Source organism: Mustela nigripes, chromosome 6, assembly GCF_022355385.1.
Source record: "Mustela nigripes isolate SB6536 chromosome 6, MUSNIG.SB6536, whole genome shotgun sequence".
NCBI classification, from domain to species: domain Eukaryota; kingdom Metazoa; phylum Chordata; class Mammalia; order Carnivora; family Mustelidae; genus Mustela; species Mustela nigripes.
In genome coordinates, this window is record NC_081562.1 from 127,018,169 (window position 1) to 127,041,565 (window position 23,397).

A 23,397-nucleotide genomic window follows, 5' to 3' on the forward strand; every position below is an offset into this window, starting at 1 on the left:
GAGAGATCACAAATAGGCAGAGAGGCAGGCAGAGAGAGAGGAGGAAGCAGGCTCCCTACTGAGCAGAGAGCCCGATGTGGAGCTTGATCCCAGGACCCTGGGATCACGAGCCAAGCCGAAGGCAGAGGCTTAACCCAGTGAGCCACCCAGGTGCCCCTACTTGCTTTTTTTTTTTTTTTTTTACCTTTTTTTCCTCTACTAGTGACTGAGGAGCAATCTCCCTGTAGGATGGAGGAACCAGCCGAATGATACTTCCTATAGGAAGGACCACATGGGTCCAGGAGATGGCACATTCTACAGTGGGATATTCTGTAATTTAGCTGGTCTTTTCTCTTTAATGAGACAGTACCATGAAAACAGAGACCCTTCCTTATGACATAGTGTCTACAATCTGTAATAATAATCAGGTGTGTTTCATGGTTTCGGGTCAGAACAGTAGTTTGGACAAATGAGGTAGAAAGGGCTATTTTAGGATGATTGTGGAAATGTAATACAAATGGAATGTTAGATAAAATATCCCTAAGTTTATGGACATGAAAAGTTGGAGACTGTTAAGTGAAAAAAAGCAACAAACAAGACAAAATGGACAGACAATATGATATCCTAGGGGGGGGAAAAAAAGATTTACAAGGATATACACTAAGAATTTAATAGTTTTATAAGTGGGTGATGAAATGAGATCTTCTTATGATTTTATTTTTGGCTTCTCTGCATTTTCTAATTTCCTACAGTGTATGTACATTGCTTTTTATTACAATGAAATCCTTTAAAAAAAAAAAAAGAGGATAATTATCCTTGTATTCCCAGCTAATTTGCTCCAGCTTCATGTCTGTTTCCATCTGACATTACATGTGGGTTTCACCAAGTCCCATTCGGGAACTCAGCCAGTGACCAGGAAGAAACTCTAGGCATCTCATTTTCCCTCACCCATCACAGAGTCTACCTCCTAAACATTCTCCCTATCTTTTCCATTCTTTCCTTCTCTTCTACCACTTGGACCTCAATCCAAGCCTGTCATTTCTTACTGGAGGCTAAAGTGACACTTACTCAGCCAACCTCCCTGTCTCCAGTCTCATTCCCTTCTCCATCAGCCACCACGGTGAGCTACCTAAAGTTCCAGTCTAATAATATCATTCCTTTGTTTAAAACCTCTCAGTGGGGGCACCTGGGTGGCTCAGTGGGTTAAAGCCTCTGCCTTTGGCTCAGGTCATGGTCCCAGGGTCCTGGGATTGAGCCCCACATCGGGCTTTCTGCTCGGCAGGGAGCCTGCTTCCTCCTCTCTCTCTCTGTCTGCCTCTCTGCCTACTTGTGATCTCTGTCTATCAAATAAATAAATGTTTAAAAAAAAAATAAAACCTCTCAGTGGTTCTGTATCAAACAACTCCTGCAGCTGGGGGTTTCTGCTCTCCCACTAGCTGTCACCACTTCTCGGGGCACGCCAGAGGCAGCACCAGGACTGCGGATCAAAGACTGCCCCCAGAAAGAAAAACATCCACCAAGGGATGATAATAACCCCATCTGTGCTCGGTCAGATTGTGCAGTGACTGGAAAGCCCTGGACTCCAGATCCCCAGATGTCTACCTGAACCAACCCTGGGATGTGTCTCTTTCCATCTGGCTTCCTGCCATGTAGACCTGAGTTTTGTTCTGGCACAGATAGACACAGATGCTCTTTTCCTTCCAAAAAGTATCTGCTGCAGAACTTGACCTACTTTATCCAAACTTACTACACTCTAGTTTAGTCCCAGATATGGGCTCCTGGGCATTACAGATTCTGCTGACCAGTTGCTCCCTTGTCATTGCCTAAACCTCGCTAAGACAATGGGCCTTATCTTTCCACGTAAATCATAAACTCCCCAAGAACAGAGTTAATGCATCTCTATGTCCTTGTGAATCACGACTAGCTCAGTGCCTTGCATGTAGTAAGTTTCAACCCATCTTCGTGGATTCAGTTAAATTCTGAACAATACCTTTCAAGCTATTCATAATTTTGCGCTGATTGCTAACACTATTTTTAACAGTTCAAGAACCGCTCTTATCCTAATCATAGGTTAGTACGTTTAGCCATATCTCCATCTTTGGAGATTTTAAAGTCTACTACCAGTTCTCACGTGCACACTCCCCATTAATTCATTTCTTCTCTGATTTGCCTCTCAAAAATTATTTTGAACATATTTTAAAGCATCTTTTGACAAAATCACACTGGGATCAGCTATATTCTGAAAATACGCATATTTGATTTTTTTTTTTCAACGGCCTTCAAATGGATGGTTACATTCTCTTTTTTTTCCTTCTAAGTCCTATAGTTATTATTCCATTATTTCCTATGTTCCACTGCTGGAGAGAAGAAGTTGTATACTAAGCTGGATTAGTTCTTTCGGAAGTTATATCCTTCAATGCCTTCCCTCCTTCAGCCATAGGATGATGGACTGTCAGCTCTCAGCCTCACAACCAGGACAGCCCCTGCATTTTCCCAAGTAGAATCCTCTGAGGTCCAGTAGACCATTCGATTGCAGAGAAGAGAGAATGAGAGGGCCTAGAGGACAAAGCAAGGACCGGGGTGGGTTCTGGGAGTCACAGGCTCAGGGTTTGGAATAGGAGAGCAGGTTAAAAAAAAAAAAAAAAAAGCCACACAGTCTCTGAACAGGAACAGAAAAGTCCTCCAGGCCTTCATTTCATAGGAGAGCAGGTGAGTCAGCCTGGATTCAAGGGTTGGGGCTAGAAAGATAAGATCCTTTCTAGATTTAAACATTTAGCTACAACATGTACTTTTTTTTTATACTGTCTTTGAAACACTCATGATTTATCTTCTTTCTACTCCCTACCTCTACCCTACCAGTGACCACCTACCTCGAGCCTTTGTTCTTAGGTTTATTTTAGATACAGATGTTAAATGCTTTTAGGTTTGTAAAGAGATTTTTTTCTGTACTTAGTATTTCTAATCTATTTGTTCTACTTACTTTTTTCCTAACAATAGTTTGTGGATTGGCAGCCCTCCATGTCTGTCTCTTTACTCTAATTATTTCCTGCAGAAGAAAACACAGGAGAGTATTTTTGTGGCTTCGAGTAAGGCAAAGATTTCTTGGATGGGGCATAAAAAGCACAAAAATAAAAGGAAAAATCAATAAATTGAACTTCATCGAAACTAATAATGTTTGCTTCTTGGAAAACACCAGGAAAAAATGAAAAGGCAAGCCACAGATTAGGAAAAAAGTATGTATACAATGTATATCTGATGAAGGACTTGTATTCAGAATAAAAATAGAACTCCTAGAATGTAATTAATAAGAAGACAAGCAATCTGATTGGACAAATGAACACAAAAGTTTGGACATGTCACAAAAGAATATTTGAATGGCCAGCAGGCAGATGGGAAGGTGTTTTACATCATTAGTCAGTAGGGAAATACAAATTAAATCCATAATGAGATGCCACTACGTGTCCATTAAAATGGCTAAAATCAAAATGACTGCTAATATCAAATGTGGGTGAAGATATGGTGAGAATGTAAACCCCTTTGAAAAAGTTTGACTGCTTCTTTAAAAGTTAAGTATAAATCTACCTTAGGTTTGTACCAATTCACCAATGTACCAACATTTTCATTCCAGCTACCTAGGAAAAATGAAATCGTATGTCCATATGAAGACTTTGACATGAATATTCATAACATTATTCCTAATAACACCCCAAATGAAAACCACTCAAATATTTGTCTATGGATAAGCAAAATGTTGTTTATCCATACAATGGACCCAACTAGAAGAAGAAACGAACTTCTGAAATACATAACACGAAAGAATTTCAAAACCACCATGCCAAATCAGGGGCGCCTGGATAGCTTAGTTGGTTAAGACTCCAACTCTTGGTTTCAGCTCAGGTGGTCATCTCCCATGGTGAGATCCAGTCCTTTGTGGGCTCCTTGCTCAGTGGGGAGTCCACTTGAGACTCTCCGTCTCCCTTTGCCCCCTACCCCTCTCTCCCTCTCGGGGGGGGGGGGGAAGCAAAAGAAAACCTTAATTATGGTGGCACAACCATGTATATTTCTCAAAACCCACCAAACTGCCTACAATGGGCAATTTTACTGAGTGTAAAATATACATCAATGACACTGTAAAAAGAATTAAATATATATCATTTCCCTCACATCCTAAATCATTTCCTCAAGTTAGTCATCCACACATGATTCCACTTTCTGCAGGGTTAGATGAAATAATACTTTTTATTGTTTTTGATTTAAGCTTTACTTCAGTGTGTGTGTACTTATTCCAAACATCCTCTTTCATTGAGAACTAAGGAAGTATTTACTACATTTTTCTTCTATTTCATGAGGGGAAGGGGGAAGATTCTTCTCTAAGCATTTATAAATTACAAATTCGCTAGTGAATTTGTTCGTAATTCCATTTGTTTTCTATTTTCTCATTTTGGAGTATAATTTCTTGGTCTTTGATGACTATGTTGGGAACCTATTTTCCAAGCCTCAAAGGCTCGAGGGGAAGGCTCAGGGTGGGTGGAACAGAGGGTGTGTGGGACTCGGGATCTCAGAGCACAGAGCAGAAAGCAGGAGCCCACGGGAGATTTGCATGCCTTCCCCTGCATGTGGAGAGCAGGCCTCCGAGTAGGAGAAGGACAGCGCTGTCCAAGGCCCACGGCCCGAGCATAGACTGCAGAGACTGGAGGCTGAGCCCAGCTAGGGCAGAGGGAGATTGGGAAGAGTTTAGTGAGGGTTCTAGGTCTCTGTGAGGGCAGAGAATTGGAGAAATGCCTCCAGACAGAATCTGGAATCACTTCAATTGATCTCACGGTGGCTCCGGCAAATTTTCTTCTTATGGATGAACATACAGGAGGCTGAGAGTCAAGGCTGAGTGCCCCCATTAGACCCTTTCCTCCGAGTCCTCTCCGTGCTCCCGGTTGTGGCTCCTGAAACCCCTGCACTTTCAAAATGGGAACATCCTTAAGGAGCTTTGTTTTTCAAAGGAAAACAACAACAACAACAAAACAACAACAACAACAACAAAACCATGAGGGCTTCCTTAGGTCTCTAAAGAACATTTGCCTTTGGTTCTCCTGAGGTGGGCTATAGAGCATGGGACCCTCGATCAGAGGGTGGTGATTTCGAGGCCCAGGTTGGGCATGGAGCCTACTTAATAAGAAAGAAGTGGTTTATTAAATGTGATTCTTCCCTTGTAAATTCCATTCTCATCCCTCTCCCTTCCCCTGCCTCCCTTCTCATTTCGTAGACCAAACAATCGTGTGCTTGCGCCCCCGCACAGGTCCGTCTGGTGAGATGTTCTCCGTGCAGAACAGAGCCCATGTTGAAGAGTAGCTTTGCATTTCCGATGTCCTTGACCTTAGTAGACTGTGCAGGACCTATTGTTAAGTGAGGCAGTGGGACAAGAGAAAACAGAAGCCTCTCGATAGACCTTCCAATGCAGGTGGAAAGGAGAAATAGGAATGATTCAGGGATAATTCCAGAAAGTAGGAGGGAACGAAGGACTTGAAGAACAAATGGGCTCCGAGAGAGTCTTATGAAAGAAGTAGCATCCGCTGATGACCACAGAAAGGAAGAGACGGTTATTATCTAAAGATTCAAAAAGACTGGCATCTTGTTCTGGCCCAGTGCCAGGCAACGTGACGCTCTGGCAAGGATGATCAGAGATCTGTTAAAACACCGGTCGCATGTGTGCTGGGAATGTGTTCTTTCTCTGGGTTGGAGGTGACAGACAGCCACATCACACACCATCCCTTTCTCCATCCTGGTTCCAGCCAGGCAATAAACCCAATTGTCACCCAGTCTGTTTCAGCCATGTGGTTTCCCTAGCCAGCTGAACAAAATATTTTCAGAATGTGGAATGTAAACAAGGTTCCTACTGTTAGCAATTCCGTGTCATTTGCTTGTGGTTTATTTTATTTTATTTTAAGGCACATTTAAATTCAAAAGATTGCCAGCCTGCAGAATGCATGTAAGCAAATCAGAAATATAGATTAGAATTGCAACTGATTAGTTAGCTGTGAATGTCAGTGTAAATGGAAGAGGGGGGAAAATCTATTATGCTCCTGGGATATTGCTTCTCCACAGGAAATTCAATTGTGAAAAGGGCTTTAAAAGCAATGACTTCAGTCGTCTGTGTTTTGTACACACTGGTTACAGTAAATGCTAATAGAATACCTAGGCAGCCTGCCCCCGGTAGCTTCACAAAGAAAAACAGGGAGCTGTCCCAAGGCGAAGTCCCACAAACATGCATTAGCAGACGGTGATCACAAAATGGGTGTCTCTCGCACTATTGAAGACGTTTTTCAAGAAAACACAATTTTCCAGCTCCATTATTCCCTGTTGTTTGAAAGTACACATCTACAGCGTATGTTGCCAAGTGATAAAGGTTGTGAGAGTCTTCTGATACTCCCTGAGAATCCAAATCAAGACTTGCCTTGGCTTATAAATTTCCTCAGAACCACTCTCTGTCTTCCAAATCGATAGGAAGCTAAATGAGGCATAACAATTTCATTATTTACCCACAGGCCTGTCCAATTGATGTTTTCCTGGCCCAGCGCCATGAATTATACATTTTCTAAAATTTTGTTGACTCTCCCTAGTTACGATACCCACCTTTTTTATATTGCATGGAAGCTGGTAAGCTAATGTGAAAATGAGCTCCATTATACATTTCTTTGAGCTGTTCATAGTGTCTTCTGATTGCGGTTAAGCAGCAATCCTGGGGTCACAGATGAGGCAGGCGAAAGCAGATGGACACCGTGAGCTCACCACAGTCCGTCTTCAGTTGTCTCTTGCTCCTGCGCTCAGAAGTAATTGGTTTCCAGCTCACCTAATTAGTCTCATCACACTTTGTCAAGTGATACCAGCTGTATCGTGAGTCACGAAAGAGTCTTCCACAGAAGAAAGCCCCGCAGAATAATGGTGTGTGCCCTACAAGACTAGGCACCTAGGTGATTAGAGGAGCGATCACACTGAACCACAAATTATTTGAATCATTTGGCAAGAGGAAAAGCAACTTCCTCTAACAGGTGAGATTTGCAGGAGTTTTTATCTGAGAAGGGGAATCGGATAGCTCAAGAATGGGGTCTCCAGGCATGCCAGGAAATACGGGGAGAGGATAATCCACGCTTTGAATGGTGTGGTTCTGCAGATAGATTTCCATCCCACACCTGAGAACCTGACAAACAGTGAAACTTCATTGTTCTCAAGGAAAGCCCCGAAACCAAACAGAACCTTCCTCCAGAGCAACAAGTCAAGTTTAATTTTCCTATACGTTTCTGGTTTCTTTTATAAATGGAAATTTCAACTCAGGCTGTCATTAATTTGTTCTGAAAACAGATCATCCCTGGCCAACTATAAAATAATTATTGTCAGTCTTGTTGGATTGCTGTCCTACGCTTTCCTATGCTTTACATGCCCAGAATCTCCTATTTTTCATTGCATTCCCCCCACCCTTTAATTCCTTTTACTGCAAGCATGAGCAATATAGAAATCTGACCTTCATTAGGCATCTGCTTGAAGGTCACAGCTTGAGCATTTCAGTGAGAACTGCTTTCATTGTGAATAATTCTCACTGAGAGAAGAGTCTTTCTTGATCTAACCTGAATCTCCTTGATCTTAATGAAAACCATGTTTGCCCATTTCATCATGAGGAGAAACATTTATTCCTCCTACTTATAATTCCAATTTGGCCCAGGAAGGAAGCAGCCATCTGCCCGCATCCCATCCAGGCATGCGGGGGAAGACACTGAAGAACTTGACAACCGATAGGCCACATTTCACCCACGGGAAGGGTCACTGTGTTGTCCTCCCCAAATCTTTCCTTCCTGCACTCCCTGCTATTTCCTGTCCTCCTGAGTGCTCCAACATACACTAAAACACACCCCAGGCCCCTCCCCGTCGGTACTCTAGGGCCTGGAAACCTTCAGAGAAAGAAGACAGAAGCCTTACTTTGGCCCAAGGTTGGGACTCATCCTCTGACACAGTCTTCCTGTGTTAGGGGTGGAGAAGTAGGGGAAGAGAGATGTTGATCCGACTGTTGTAATACGAGTGCTCTTTGTTCTCCATGAGATAGGTCTTCATTGCGTGCATCTGCTAAAGGCCGGAGGAGATGATGGTCTTAGGCCCTGCCATCATCTGAATGTTTGTGTCTTCCCTGAAATTCGTATGTTGAAATCCTAATGCCTATTTGTGATCGTATTAAGAAGTAGGGTCTTTGCAAGGTGCCTAAGGGTGAAGCCCTTATGGATGCAGTTAATGCTCTAAAAAGAGACCCCCAGAGCTCCCCTAACCCTTCTGCCTTGTGAAGCTACAACGAGAGGTCTGAACCCGGAAGAGGGTCCTCACCCAACCAGGCAGGCACCCTGATCTTGGACTTCTAGCCTCCAGAACTGTGAAAAATAAATTTCATTTTTTTTATAAGCCACCTATTATGTGATACTTTTTTTATATAGCAGCCTGAATGGACTCAGACCTCCACACCTAATATCTGTCGATTCTCTGTAGAGGCTACTGTTTTTATAACTGTTTTACATGCAAAATAAGGGCCTGTGTAGGTAGCGAGACACTTGGAGGGATCGAAAAAGAGCAAGTCCTGGTCTCTGTCCTCAAGAAGGTCTCCATTTTATTTCCATTGATTAAATGATTCGAGGGATATTAGTATTTCCATTAGGTCTCATTTTGCAAGCTATTAATAATTGCATAGCTTCCCTTCTGGATATTTCTATTTTCTCAAATGTGATTCTGAGAGTATTCTGCTAGGATCTCATCAAAATGAAATACTACTTGATCTCGCAGAGTCAAAAATTTGCATTGGGGCTAAACTTTAAAAATAACATCTTTGTCTAAACAACAGGCACCCCTTTGGCTGTCTATGTGGCATCTGCGAGTTTGTTGCTTTGTCTGCCATTCTTACACTGCTGGTGGAATGGAATGTGCTGGGAGCAGCTCTCCCTGATTCAGACAGGTATGTGGCACGCATCGTAGCACTCAGCCATCCCTTCTTGTTATTTAGTTAGAGAAGAGCACACAAGGGGAGCCTGGGTGGCTCAGTCATTAAGCATCTGCCTTCAGCTCAGGTCATGGTCCCAGGGTCCTGGGATTGAGCCCTGCATCGGGCTCCCTGCTCAACAGGAAGCCTGTTTTCCCTCTCCCGCTCCCCCTGCTTGTGTTCCCTCTCTCACTGTGTCTCTCTCAGTCAAATAAATGAATAAAATTTAAAAAAAAAAAAAAAAAAAAAAAGAACAGCACACAGCCAGAGAGCCGAATTACTCAAAAAGTTAGACTAAATGTCATTGAATGGTTCAAACCTGAGTGCTGAACAGAATTCGGGTTATTACAATATCTCCAGATTGTTTTGTTCAATTTTTGGTAAAAATGGCTCCAAGTTATGTTGATAGCACAATGTGGTACACCCCGGTTCCAGCCTCCTGAGTCCTCTTCAGAATGTTGTATTTGTTATATCTATGAATTTTTCATTGGGTAGAGTTCTCTCAGGCTGAACTAATAGAGTGTTTTAAAAAGTATTTTTCCCTCTCAAAGGCGATTGGCAATTCCCCCCAAAATCCTTCAAGGGACTCATAAATAAAATTCGTGTTATTTTTTTTATTTGAAAGAGAACACACTCTGTTCATAAAGTATTTAAATTCAGAAGAGAACATAACATTCTATTGAGTAAAAACAAGAAATAATAAAAATGTAGACATTGGTTGTATATTATGTCCAAGTTAGAAGACCCAGAGAGAGAGAAGAAGAAGAAAAGAAGTAGAAAAAGAAAAAAAAAAAAATCAGAAGGCCCGGTGGTGACTGTTACAGGAAAAAAAAAAAAAAAAAAGATACCAACTGGGAAAAGCAAGAGAGAGAAGAGAGAGAAAGAAGCTCAGACAAATCAGGAGCAGCATAAGCTTTAAATAGTAACGGCCAACAATGGCTTTTTAATATGTTGCCATTAAACAATGACCGTTTTTACAACTAGAACATACATGAAGGAATTATCCTGGGGAACTTGACTTCAGAGCAGACACTTGACGTAGAACTTGAGGACCAGCGTTCTTCCAGCCTTGCTTTAAAGAAAGAAATGTTAGAGGGGCGCCTGGGTGGCTCAGTGGGTGAAGGCCTCTGCCTTCAGCTCAGGTCGTGATCTAGGGTCCTGGGATCGAGCCCCACATCGGGCTCTCTGCTCAGCGGGGAGCCTGCTTCCTCCTCTCTCTCTGCCTACTTGTGATTTCTCTCTATCAAATAAATAAATAAAATCTTTAAAAAAAAAAAAAAAGAAAAAGAAAAGAAAAGAAATGTTAGAAAATAGAACTGAGTTTGGGGCACCTGAGTGGTTCAATTGGTTAAGCACCTGCCTTGGGCTCAGGTCATGATACCAGAGTCTTGGGCACGAGCCCTGAGTCAGGCTCCCTGCTCAGTGGGGCACCTGCTCTCCTTCTCCCTCTTCTCCTTGCCTCTCCCACCCCTGTTTGTGCTCTCTCTCTTACTCTCTCTCAAATAGTAATTAAAATCTTTTTTTAAAAAAGAGCTGAGTTATGGTATTATGTTAGAGGTATCAAGTAGGAGATTGAAAGCGAAAAGATTAAGTCATAGGAAATAAGAGTGTTGCTGTAAGATGGTCTCCATACACCATATAACCAGCATTTGCCATAAACTTGAGGATGGGTGGTCCAACTGCGGTAGGAAACCCAGAGTGAAGACACAAGTCGGAGCCCGCCCTCCTTATTCTACAGCTCCCTCCCCACTTCCCTCTGCTTCCCTGACAGAGTGCTCCAGGAGCCCACAGGCCCTGGAAACATTGGTGAAGCTGTGGTAGGTTGAGATATGAAAGTGCTAGAAAGAGTTCATAGTGACTTGTGAGAACCAATTATTGCATTTGCAGGAGTCCCACAAATTTCTTGTTAAACATAATCATTATTAAAAATTAAATTACATTGGGGTGCCTGGGTGGTTCAGTCGTTAAGTGTCTGCCTTCGGCTCAGGTCATGGTTTCAGGGTCCTGGGATCAAGCCCTGCATAGGGCTCCCTGCTCAGTGGGGAGCCTGCTTTTCCCTCTCCCACTCCCCCTGCTGTGTTCCCTCTCTGGCTGTGTCTCTATCAAATAAATATATAAAATCTTTAAAAAAATTAAATTACATCAATGTACAATAAATAGATTATAATTAAATCAATGAGAATAAATACACAGAATTCATCATTTCCTCGTTATTTTTCTACATTTTATTTCTACCTATGCCCTCACAACATTCACCTGAATTGTACCTCTACCTCTACAGGAATATTGTAATGATATACGCATCTCTTCCCCACTCCACGTCGAAGGAAGTCATGCTACTAGCTTAAAACCAGCCATGGTGAGAAGGCATGCACCCTGGAAGTCAGCAAATACCACCAATCAGGGCTTTTTGTGTTTCAGAGAAATGGTGGTTGAATATTTATTAGCACACCTCTGGATGGCGGGAAAAGTCAAATGCCATTGCCAGATTTCCCAGTGAAAAAATGAAGTTCTGTAAACACTGGAATGCACTAGGATGGTCAAATGTATATTAAAACAACTACTAAGCTATGACTATAGATCAATTTTGCTTTTTCTGTCACAAATGTAGAAGTTGTTATTTTGTATGAGGATATAAAATATAGAACAAAGAGAAGAGATGGGAGTTACCAGCATCCCAGAGAGCGTTAATGGCTTTCCCACGGCTGTATGGTGTTGACTACTGAGCCATTGGTCAAAGTAAGTCAATTTTCCAAGTCCAGAGTGTATGTAGGTTATACATGAACACCTTGGGATCAATCCTAAAATCAACGTACTACTCAGCCAAACCAGGAGTCCTAACATCTTGATATTTCTTCTATAGTATTTCTCCAATATCCTCCCGCTGTGCAAAGATACATCTGTAAACTTTCAAAAGGAAAACAATAATAAAAACCATTGTGTGTGTGTGTGTGTGTGTGTGTGTGTGTGTGTGCGTGTGTGTGTGTGTATTTTAGAGAGGTGATTTCTAAAAATAAGGGAACTACGCAGAATGCCAATTAAAAATAGGCACTACAAGGGGCACCTGGGTGGCTCAGTCTGTTGGGCTTCCAGCTCTTGATTTCAGCTCAGGTCATGATTTCAGGGACATGAGTTTCAGCCTAATGTTAGGCTCCATGTCATCTACTTAGCAAAAGAAAAAAAGAAAAGAAAGGGAAAAAAAATAGGCACTACAAAATATTTAGGCATAATTTGCCAACTAACGTGTATTAGCCATTCCTTTTGGGCATATTCTCTTATCCTTCAATTTTTCTCTTTATTGTACTCAGCAGTTAAGTGCATCTATGTAAAGCTACAGTTGACCAGATAGACAAAAGATAGCTAGATAGCTTGATAGGTAGGTAGGTAGATAGGTAGATAGAGAGAGAGAGAGAGAGAGAGAGATTTTCCTGGCATACAAAGTATTTTTACTCATTTTATTCCTACGGAATCCAAGCTCCCAAGGATCATCTTCTTCTTTCTTAAAAACTAACAACCTAAAAACACTGGACTCATTAGTTCATGTATGTATGTGCCTTTTAAGGGCTGGGCGTATAAGAAGGACACTTTCTGTCTATATGATATATTTTAAAGGGTACCAGGAAAACCCCTTTAGTGCCCCAATATTCCTTCACTTTCCTAAAGCACAGGATACATGTTTAAAATTTTTAAAAAGATTTTTATTTGTTTATTTGAGAGAGAGTAAGCACAAGCAGGGAGAGGGGCAGAAGCAGAGGGAGAAGCAATCTTCCCACTGAGCAGGGAGCCAGATGCGGGGCTGGAACCCAGGACCCAGAAATCATGATCTTAACAGAGCCAAAGGCAGATGCTCAACCAACTGAGCCACCCAGGTGCCCCCATGTTTAATAATTTTAAGTGATCCTTTTCTGAATGAGAATTTACTGGTTGATATCTATCTTGGTTAAGTCCAGTCTCAAGAAAAGGATATATGATCTAGGGGGAAAAAAAAAAAAAGAGGAGTATCAGAATCAGAGAGAACTTAGAAAAGAGATGTGAAGCGTATTTGTTTGTTTGTTTTGTTTTGTTTTAAGGCACACTTTGATTATTTTAAAGTTTAGCTCAAGTTAACTTAAAAAATAACTGACTGGTCTGTGAGGTGAGGTGGATTTTTCTGGGCTGTGACTTGACGCCAGCAGCGTCCCCAGTGCGCTGTGTGGAAAAGAGCTGAGATGAAGGCCACCACAAAGTATGCTCTGATTCTCAATGGGCTGCCATTCTAACTGTGTTTTCAGGCACTGCAAGGGCATCGTGGTTTGGTCCAGTTGTGTGTTAGGGCACCACAGGAAGATCTGGCCTTTATCCCACTCTTGGTAGAAATGCTGAATTAAGCAACTGGGACACCCCTTACCAGGACTGCCTCTTTGCCACTCCCATGGCACTCCTTGCCAAATAAAAATAATATGCTGGGAACTATATTAAGCTTCCTCCTCTTAAAAATCTTTAGATTCTTGAGTTCTTTTCTGATTTTTCAAAATTTATAGTTAATGGCCCTACCCTAACTTTAGTTAGTTTCCCAAGTAGCCATCATTTGTAAGAGGTACTTCCTTCCGTAAAATAAGCTCTCTTCCTACCCTACCTTCGGAAAGAATGTAAACTCATTTTCTGATGAAACTGACCTTTATTTTTAAAGATTGAGGATAGGTGTTCTTTCCTTAATAATGTCATCTCTATCATTTCATTCCCTATTAAGAAAGAGGAAACAATTTTCTGGGGATTTTTCGGGTCACATTTATTCTGAATTCATTATAGTTCAATGAGGAATAATCTGACCTACCTTTGAACTACTTACAAAGAAAGGGTTGCATTGGTAAAAAAAAAAAAAAAAAAAAAAGAGCAGGATTACAAGGGTAATAACTCGCCTACCTAAGGTAAGAACTTCCAGCCACTTTATTAGAGTGCCTTTGCTTACATTGAACATTATAAATGCATCACTGCTAGGCATATAAAATAATAAAGGTCTTTTGGAAAACAGTTCCTCAGTTCCTTAAGTGAAACGTACACTCAGTGTATGACCCAGCAATTTCACTCCTAGGTATCCACCCGGAGAAATGAAAACACAGGTCTGTCCAAAGACTTGTACACCAATGTTCTTAGGAGCATTATTCATGAGAAGCAAAAAGCTGGAAATACTCCAAAAGTCCATCAGCTGCTGAATGGGTAAGTAGGTTGTGGTACACCCATTTAATGTGCCAATAAAAGTGAGAGAACTGCTAATACATTCCCCAACACAAATGAGCCTCCAAAGCATGATGCTAGGTGAAAGGAACCAGACACCCGAGACTATGTATTTCGTGATTCCACTGATACAAATATATAGAAGGGGTAAAACTATGGAGACAAAACATAGACCAGTGGTTGCCACAGCTGAGGTGGGTGTGGGTACCATCTGCAAACAGGTGTGAGAGAGACAGGAGGGATGAAGCCCTGTTCTAATCTGGACTGTGGTGATGTTTCACCCCGTATAAATTTGCTTCTACTCGTCCAGATGCCCCTTAAAGTAGATGAATTTTATACTATGTGAATTACACCACAGAAAAGCTGCTTGTTAAAAGAAAAACACAGGAGCAGGAAAAATTAAAAAGAAAATCTATGACTATTTGCCTTTACAAAAGAGAAAGATGGGAAGGATAAACCAGAAAACCACGATGCTGGTTATATATAAGGGAGAGTGGCAGTCAGGATTTGGAAGGAAGGGGCATTTGTACCGACATAAAATGGAGAGAAAACTGAAACACAGCAACCCAGTGAGGTTTCAAATGAATAGTGTAACAACACAGAAGGAAAACAGAAAAAGGAAGAACAGATCCGAATAATGTATGAAAATTTTACTATGTAACACCCTGAGTTTGTGGTGGAGTAGCAGGGCATGGGGGACATTATGAATAAATCCTGTCCTCTTTTCGGGGGGTTTGTTTTGTATAGAGGCAAAGATGAAGCAATTTTGAAGTTATTTTAGATTCGCTATACAATTTTGAGGAAATAAGTAAATTATTGTTTGAGACCCAAGGTTCTAACTGAAAAAGCCACATGTAAATATAGAAGAGGAGAAAGCAAGAAGAAATCTGCGGGGATGAATGGAATTGAAATTATGAATTTGTGGTATCTAAAATATGTGTATGTCCCCATGCACATGTGTTGATCTGTGGATATACATAGCTGTCTGTGTATATTTGTATGTGTTCATGTACATGTATAAATATCCATTGATTTTCTTGTTCATCCAACTGAAATGTACAAGAAGCAAAGACTCCCCGGGAACAGTGAGCATACTTCGCACCCAGATCGTGGTTTTTAATACCTTCTCTCATCAAAAGGAACCAAGGCTCTTCCTAGAAATTGCTGAATTTGGGACTGGGGCAGGTAGATACAAGAAATGCCTGAAAAGGGGCGCCTGAGTGGTTCCGTTGGTTAAGCAACTGCCTTTGGCTCAGGTCATGATCTGGAGTTCAGGAATCGAGTCCCGCACCTAGCTCCCTGCTCGGCAGGGAGTCTGCTTCTCCTCCTGATCCTCCCCCTTCTCATGCCCTCTCTCTCTCATTCTCTCCCTCCCTCTCAAACAAATAAAATCTCAAAAAAAAAAAAATTACACACACACACACAGAAATGAAAAATCTTTTCCTGCCCGATATTAAGGAAGTGCTCAACATGTTGGGTGGGGTGGGGTAACACATATCACTGGGATGCAGAAACCAGCTCGTGGGGGCTCCACTGGCCAAATCCAGGACAATCCAAGCAGCAAGATAATAGATACAAGAGTGAATTATAAATTACTGAAAGCAGAGGTATTGGTGAGTCTACACCTATGATCAATACATAAAGAACTAGAGAGTTCCTGCTTACCGCCAATACGAAGTGCTGAATGATCAATGAGAGCAGAGTAGTAGAGCTGGAAAAGAACATTTTGTGACCATCATAGGAAAGACCCATTCGGCAGAAATCGATAGAGGTTGGATCCAGATGGAAATTTTGATGCGGAGCAAAATACGTTTGCATTGACTTAAATCATCTCCCCACAGCTTGCATTATGAGACAGAGGTGAAGTAAGTAGAGAAAATGTTAATAGTAGGCAAATCTGGGTAAGCAGTATAGAGACGTTCTCGGTAATATTCTTACTCATCCAACTTTTCCATGCTTGAAATAGTTTCCAGATACAAAGTTGAACAATGGAAGGAAAAATCTGGAAGTTACCCTTTACCCCCAACCCCCTCTTCCTAGGAGCAGGCCCCCATTAATAGTTTAGTATGTGTATTTCTAGACCCATTTCTTTTTCTTTTTTTTTTTTAAGATTTTATTTTTGAGTAATCTCTATACCCAACGTGGGGCTTGAACTTAAAATCCCAGGATCAAGAGTTGCAGGCTTTACCGACTGAGCCGGACAGGTACCCCTCTAGACCCATTTCTATGCCTTTTTTTTTTTTTTTTTTAATGTGGTATATAACACACATAACACAAAATTTACTATGTCAACTCTTTTTAAGTGTATTGCATTCAGTACAAAAGGCTGGAATCCTTCTAAATTTGCATGTCATCCTTGGGCAGAGACCATGCCAAGCTATCCCTGTGTCGTTCCAACTCTGTGTGCTGCCAAACCAAGCCCTCTATGTGTTTTTAAATGTGCAGGTTCCAACATTATAAATGTAAGCATACTGTGCAGAGGAAGAAAAAGAAAAAAAAATAAAGGTGATAAATGGCTCTTCCTTGTAGACCAAAAAATGTGTGACTAGAAGACGGCAGGAATTTTAAAGGAACTTTTCAGGCAGAGAAAAAAATTATAACAGATGCAAATTTTATTCCACACAAAGGAATAAAGAACACCAGGGAGAGTAAATATGTGGATAAAAACAAAAACATTCTTTCTCCTACTTAATTTCTTTAGAAGATATGTGACTATTTAAAGCAAACATAACAAAGTGTGTGCGGTTTATAACATATGTGCCAGCAAGCTGTATAACAACAATTCCACCAAGGACTAGAGGAGGAAAATGGAAGTATACGGTTTTAAGTACTGAGTTAAGTGTCTTGTTCTTACATGTCACATGAAATGATATAAGATTATTTAAAGGGAGACCATGGGGGTGCCTGGCTGGGGCTCCGTAGGGGAACATGCGAGTCTTCTTGATCTCAGGATTGAAAGTTCGAGCCCTATGTTGGACGTAGAAATTACTTAAAAATAAAATCTTTTCAAAAAAATGAAAATAAAGGCCGACGGTGATTGGTTATGATTTGTCAGATATTGTAAATCCTAGAGCAACCCACCAAAAATCATCTTTAAAGGAGACATAGCTAGTAAGCCAATAGTGGAGGTAAAATGGAATCATGAAAAGATGAGAGTAACACAAATGAATAAAGAAACGAAGAGGGGCGCCTGCATGGCTCAGTCGGTTAAGCATCTGACTCTTGGTTTTGGTTCAGGGCATGATCTCAGGGACCTGAGATTGAGCCCCACGTCAGGCTCCCTACCCAGCAGAGAGTCTGCTTCCCCTCTCTGTCTCTCTCGCTCTGCCTCTCCCCATGTGCATGTACTCTCTCTAAAATAAATAAATAAATCTTCAAAAAGATTAAGAAACAAAGACAAAATGGAAAAAAGAGTATATTGGGATCAATGGAAAACAAATACTGAAATGCCAATGTATCAATAATTACAGTGAATGTGAGTAATCTAAATACTCCATTATTATGTATATCAAATCATCATATTGTATGCCTAGAACTGATATAATGTTATATATCAACTATAAGTCAAATTTTTAAAAACCCACTCCATTGAAAAACATGGATAATCAGGTTGGATAAGAAAAAAGCATGATGGGGCACCTGGGTGGCTCAGCGGGTTAAAGCCTCTGCCTTCGGCTCAGGTCATGATCTCAGGGTCCTGGGATCGAGCCCCACATCAGGCTCTCTGCTCAGCAGGGAGCCTGCTTCCCCTTCTCTCTCTCTTCCTGCTTCTCTGCCTACTTGTGATCTCTCTCTCTCTCTCTCTCTCTGTGAAATAAATAACAAATCTTAAAAAGAAAAGAAAAGAAAAGAAAAAAGCAAGATATGCTGTCCACAAGAACTATATGCTGTCTGCAAAAAGCCAACTTTAATTATAAAGACATGGCAGGTTAAAAATAAAAGGGCAAAAAGATTATCCAAATAATTTACAAAAAAGAATAAAAGGATAGGTAAATATATATGCCATGCCAGCAATAGGCAGAAGAAAGGGAATTGGCTCTATTAATATTGGACAAAGTAGGTTTCTGTCCACAGGACCATAATAATAAAGGACCAGTTCATCAAGAAGACATCATAGTGTTATAGAGTTTTAAAACACATGAGGCAAAAACTGATGGAAGTAGAAGAAATACACAAAATTATAAGTGAGGATTTCAACAGTCCTCTCCTACTAATTGTTAAAATATGCAGACAGAAAATTAATAAGAATGCAGAAAACTTGAATAACAGATCAACCAAATTAAATTAATTGGCATTTATACAACACTCCACCTAACAACAGCAGAATAAACACTATTTTCAAGTGTACATGGACCATTTATCAAGTTAGGCCGTATTTGGGGCTGTAAAACAAGTCTCAATAAATTTTAAAGCATTGAAATAATTCATTCATAGTATATTCTTTGACCACAAAAGAATTAACTAGATATCAATAATAGAAAGATATGTGCAAACACTCCAATGTTTACAAATTAAAAAACATACTTCTTAATAACACATAGGTCAAGTGAAATTAGAAAATACTTTTAACTAAATGAAAATAAAAGCAGCAACTATAAAAGCGGGGTGAACTCAAAGCAGTGTTATAAAGGAAACTTATTACTTTCAATACTTATGTTGGAAAGCAAACAGGTTTTTTTTTAAGATTCTATTTATTTTTTTTTAAAGATTTTATTTATTTATTTGACAGACAGAGATCACAAGTAGGCAGAGAAGCAGGCAGAGAGAGAGGAGGAAGCAAGCTCCCTGCTGAGCAGAGAGCCCGATGCAGGGCTCCATCCCAGGACCCTGGGATCATGACCTGAGCTGAAGGCAGAGGCTTTAACCCACTGAGCCACCCAGGAGCCCCAAAGATTTTATTTCTTTTATGTACTTACTTATTTAAGAGAGAGAGTTCATGAGCAAGGGGAGAGGCAGAGGGAGAAACAGACTCCCTGCTAAGCAGGGTTTGAACCCAGAAACCTAAGATCATGAGCTGAGCCAAAGGCAGATGCTTAGCCACCTAGGCATACTGAAAAGAAAACAGGTTTAAATCAAATATCTAAAATTCCACCATAAGAAACTAGAAAGAGAAGAGCAACTTAAATCGAAGTGGAAAAAAAGAAGTAATCAGAAATCAGTAAGATAATAAATGGACAAACAATAGAGAAAAAAAATAAAAGCTGATTTGTCGAAAATACAACTGATAAATCATTACCTTACGCTGAACAAGAACATAGAGGACACAATCACCAGTATTAGGTATGAACAATTCTACATATACTAAAAAGATAATGTGGGAATTTATGAATAACTTCAAGTCAATAAACTCATCAAATTAGATTAAAGGAAAAGATTCCCTGAAAATCTGAACAACTAAAGCTCATTCAAGAAAAAATACTTCTGGGACGCCTGGGTGGCTCAGTTGGTTAAGCAGCTGCCTTCGGCTCAGGTCATGATCCCAGCGTCCTGGGATCGAGTCCCACATCGGGCTCCTTGCTCCGCAGGGAGCCTGCTTCTCCGTCTGACTCTGCCTTCCACTCTGTCTGCCTGTGCTCGCGCTCACTCGCTCTGACAAATAAATAAAATCTTTAAAAAAAAAAAATACTTCAAAGATCTCAATTTATATATATATAGAGAGGGGGTGGATTTATTTTAAGATCTCGATGTATATTAAAGATATTGAAGTTGTGGTTATAAACCTTCCCACAAAATCCATAACAAAACAAAATAAAAAACAAAATAAAAAAATCATTAGTTCCAGACATCTTTATCATTGAATTCTACCAAATATTTAAGGAAGAAATAAAACCAATCCTACACAAAAAAGTAGAGAAGAGAAAACTTTCCTATTTATTTTATGAAACCAGTTTTACCTTAATACCAACACTAAAAAAAGGAACTAAAAGGATAGAAAATTGCAGACTAATATGCCTTATGAATGCAGACATAAAATCATTAAAGTTTTAGTAAATCAGATCCAGTTAAATATTAAGAAAGAACTTACCATGACCAAATGGGGTTTAGCCCAGAATTGTAAGATTGATTCAACAATGCAAAATTGTAAATGAAATTCATCATAATAACAGACTAAAAAGGAGAGGCTATATGATCAACCAGCTCAACAGATGTAGAAAAACATTATGAGAGATTTCAAAACCCATTTATGATTAAAAAAAAAAAATCAAACCAACTCTCAGCAAACTAGAAAAAGAAGGAAATATTCTCAATATGATAGAGGAAATCCACCAAAAATGTAAAGTTATCACCATTCTTCATAATTTAAAACTGAATTATTTTCCCCTGCAATTGGGGGAAAGTTAATAGGACCACTCTTACCATTTCTATTCAACTGAAGTTCCTAGACAATGATATAAGGCAAGAAACCAAAATAAAAGCCATATACTTTGGAAAGGAAGAAATAAAACTGTCATTATCCATTGGCTCTGTGTTTGTTCACACAGAAAATCCTAAGGAAACTGTCAAAAAGGAACTACAGCTAAGAAGTCAGCTAAGAAGTCAGTTTGTCACAGGACAATGGTCAACATACAAAATTAATTGTGTCTCTAGAGACTAGCAACAGACATTTGGAAATGGAAGATTTTTAAATAATATCATTTATAGTGGCATCAGAAAGCAAGAAATACTTATGGGTAAATTCAGCAAAATCTGCCATGGTATGTACATTGAAACTTTCAAGACTTTGCTGAGATACATTAATGAAGATCTGAGTAAATGATGAGACATACTTTGTTCACAGTCCAATTGGCTTAATATTGCTAAGATATTAATTCTCCCTAAATTGATCTATCAGTTCAATGCAATTGCAGTCAAAAGTCCAGCAGGATTTTTCTTTTTTGTAGAAATTTAGATACAGATGTAAAAACCTAGAACAGTCAAAACAATTTTGAAGAAGAACAATCTTAATATAAAGCTAAAATAATCAAGACAGTGTGGTATTGGCATAAAGAGAGAGAAATCTATGAAACTCGCTCGAGAGTCTAGAAATAAGCACACACATAAATAACCAAAATATCAACTATGGGGCACCTGGTTGGCTCAGTTGGTTAAGCATCTACCTTCAGCTTAGGTCATGATTCCAGGGTCTCGGGATCGAACCCCACATTGGGCTCCCTGTTCAGTGGGAAGCCTACTTCTCCCTTTGTCCTGTACCCCACTTGTGCTCTCTCTCTCTCAAATAAATAAATAAAATCTTTAAAAAATATATCAACTGTGAGAAGATGGTCTTTTAAACAAATGATTGAAATCAATTTGGAAAAGATCGTCTCTTCAGCAAATAATTCTGGAAAATTAATTTTCATGTGACCAAAAAAAAAAAAAAAAGGAGCCTCAACTCTTATCTCCTATTAGTTAAGAAAATTACCTCAAAATGTATTCTTAACTTAAATGAAAAGTCTAAAACCATAAAACTTCTAGGACAAAACAGAAGAAAAATCTTTGTGATTTGGGGCTAGGAAAAATGCCTTAGGGCATAAGACAAACTATGAACTAAAAATAATAAATTGGAAATGTTGAAACTTAAAACTTTTGCTCCTCAAAATAACACTGTTAAGAAAGTGAAAAGGCAAGCCGCATATTGAGAGAAAATATTTGCAAAATCTAATGAGGACTTGTATCCGGAATTTGTTAAGATATCCCTAAATAATAACAGGAAAAGCAATCTGATTTTTAAAATGGGTAAAATATTTGAACAGACATTTCACCAAAGCAGAGGCACTAATAACAAAAAGGAACACGAAGGGGGTGGGGAAGCTCCACATCATTAATCATTAGGGAAATGCAAATAAAACCACAGTAGGCTGCCACTACACTACAGAGGACAGAAATGCAAAATGGGAGCGCCTGGGTGGCTCAGTGGGTTAAAGCCTCTGCCTTTAGCTCGGGTTATGGTCTCAGGGTCCTGGGATCGAGTCCCGCATCAGACTCTCTGCTCAGCTGGGAGCCTGCTTCCTCCTCTCTCTCTCTCTCTCTGCCTGCCTCTCTGCCTACTTGTGATCTCCATCAAATAAATAAATAAAATCTTAAAAAAAAAAAGTGCAAAATGGTACCACCGCTTTGGAAAACAGTTGGTTTCTCATGAAGTTAAATATACACTTACCATCTAACCCCACAATTCCATTTCTTGTGGAAATGAAAAGGTACAACTTGTGAAGACATAAACATTCATTACTGCTTTCTTCGTAATAGTCCCAAACTGGAAACACACCGAATGTCATCGACAGGTGAACAGAAAGACAAATTATGGAACATTAACTCCTACAAAGGAATGAACCCCGAGACATGGGACCAGCACAGCATGGCACACTGAAATTCTTTCCTGCTTCACCCCCTTTAGTTGTCCCCCCCCACCACCACACACACACACATCCCTACCACTGTAAACGATTGAGATCAGGATCTGTTTCGTCTTTTGCATCCTGTTCCCAGTGCCTAGTGGAGAGCCTGACTTACAGGGACTGCCCTGGAATTATTTGTGGAATGAAAGAATGTCCCTGCTTCTCAATGTTCATGAAGCTCTTATTTATGCCAAATCTGAGTGCGTCTTCTGGGCACTGGGTCCTTTCCTCATGCCATGCTTTGACGGAGAACCCTTCATTTTGACTTCTGGATGGCTGGCCCGGGTCGAGAGTGTTTACAGGGCAGTGATGACAGCGCCTGCCCGCCTGCTCCCTTGGTCTTTCCTCTCCAACCTGCCAGAGGTTTTGGAGATTTGAGCAGAGGTTTCTTCCATCCCTTCTTAGCTGAGGCACGGGGCCAGCCTCAGCCCCACTGTTTGAATTATATGCTCCTTTGGCCAAGCTTTAAGAGCCAACTTGCAAGTTGGCTGTTGCTGTAAGTTCTGGCTCTGTTGCACGTGGTTTAGCCTCATTGATATTCACAAGCTCACAAAGAGGAGGTTCATCTCACCAGGGAGGCTGGGGGCGGGAGAAGGGCCCCATTCCTGGTCTCACTGTGGCCCTGCCTGGGCCACTGTCCTGCCTGAGAGTAGCTCAGATCCTTCTAGAGGAATTCCTTAAGTTCCCTTCCAGATGGAACAAATCTTTCATCTTGGAATTTTAAGAAATTTGACTTCAGAGTCAGAAGTCTCCAAAAGTCCACATCACCCCGGAAGACACGAAGTGTTCATCTTTTGGGGACCCTGATTTGTTTTTCATTCAGTAAAA

The 23,397-nt window shown here is 40.4% G+C and overlaps 1 pseudogene; it reads right to left on the bottom strand.

Moving 5' to 3' along the window:
- Positions 1-16,514: 16,514 nt before the first annotated feature.
- On the bottom strand, positions 16,515-16,614 carry LOC132021025 (U6 spliceosomal RNA; annotated as a pseudogene).
- Between the last annotated feature and the right edge of the window lie 6,783 nt (positions 16,615-23,397).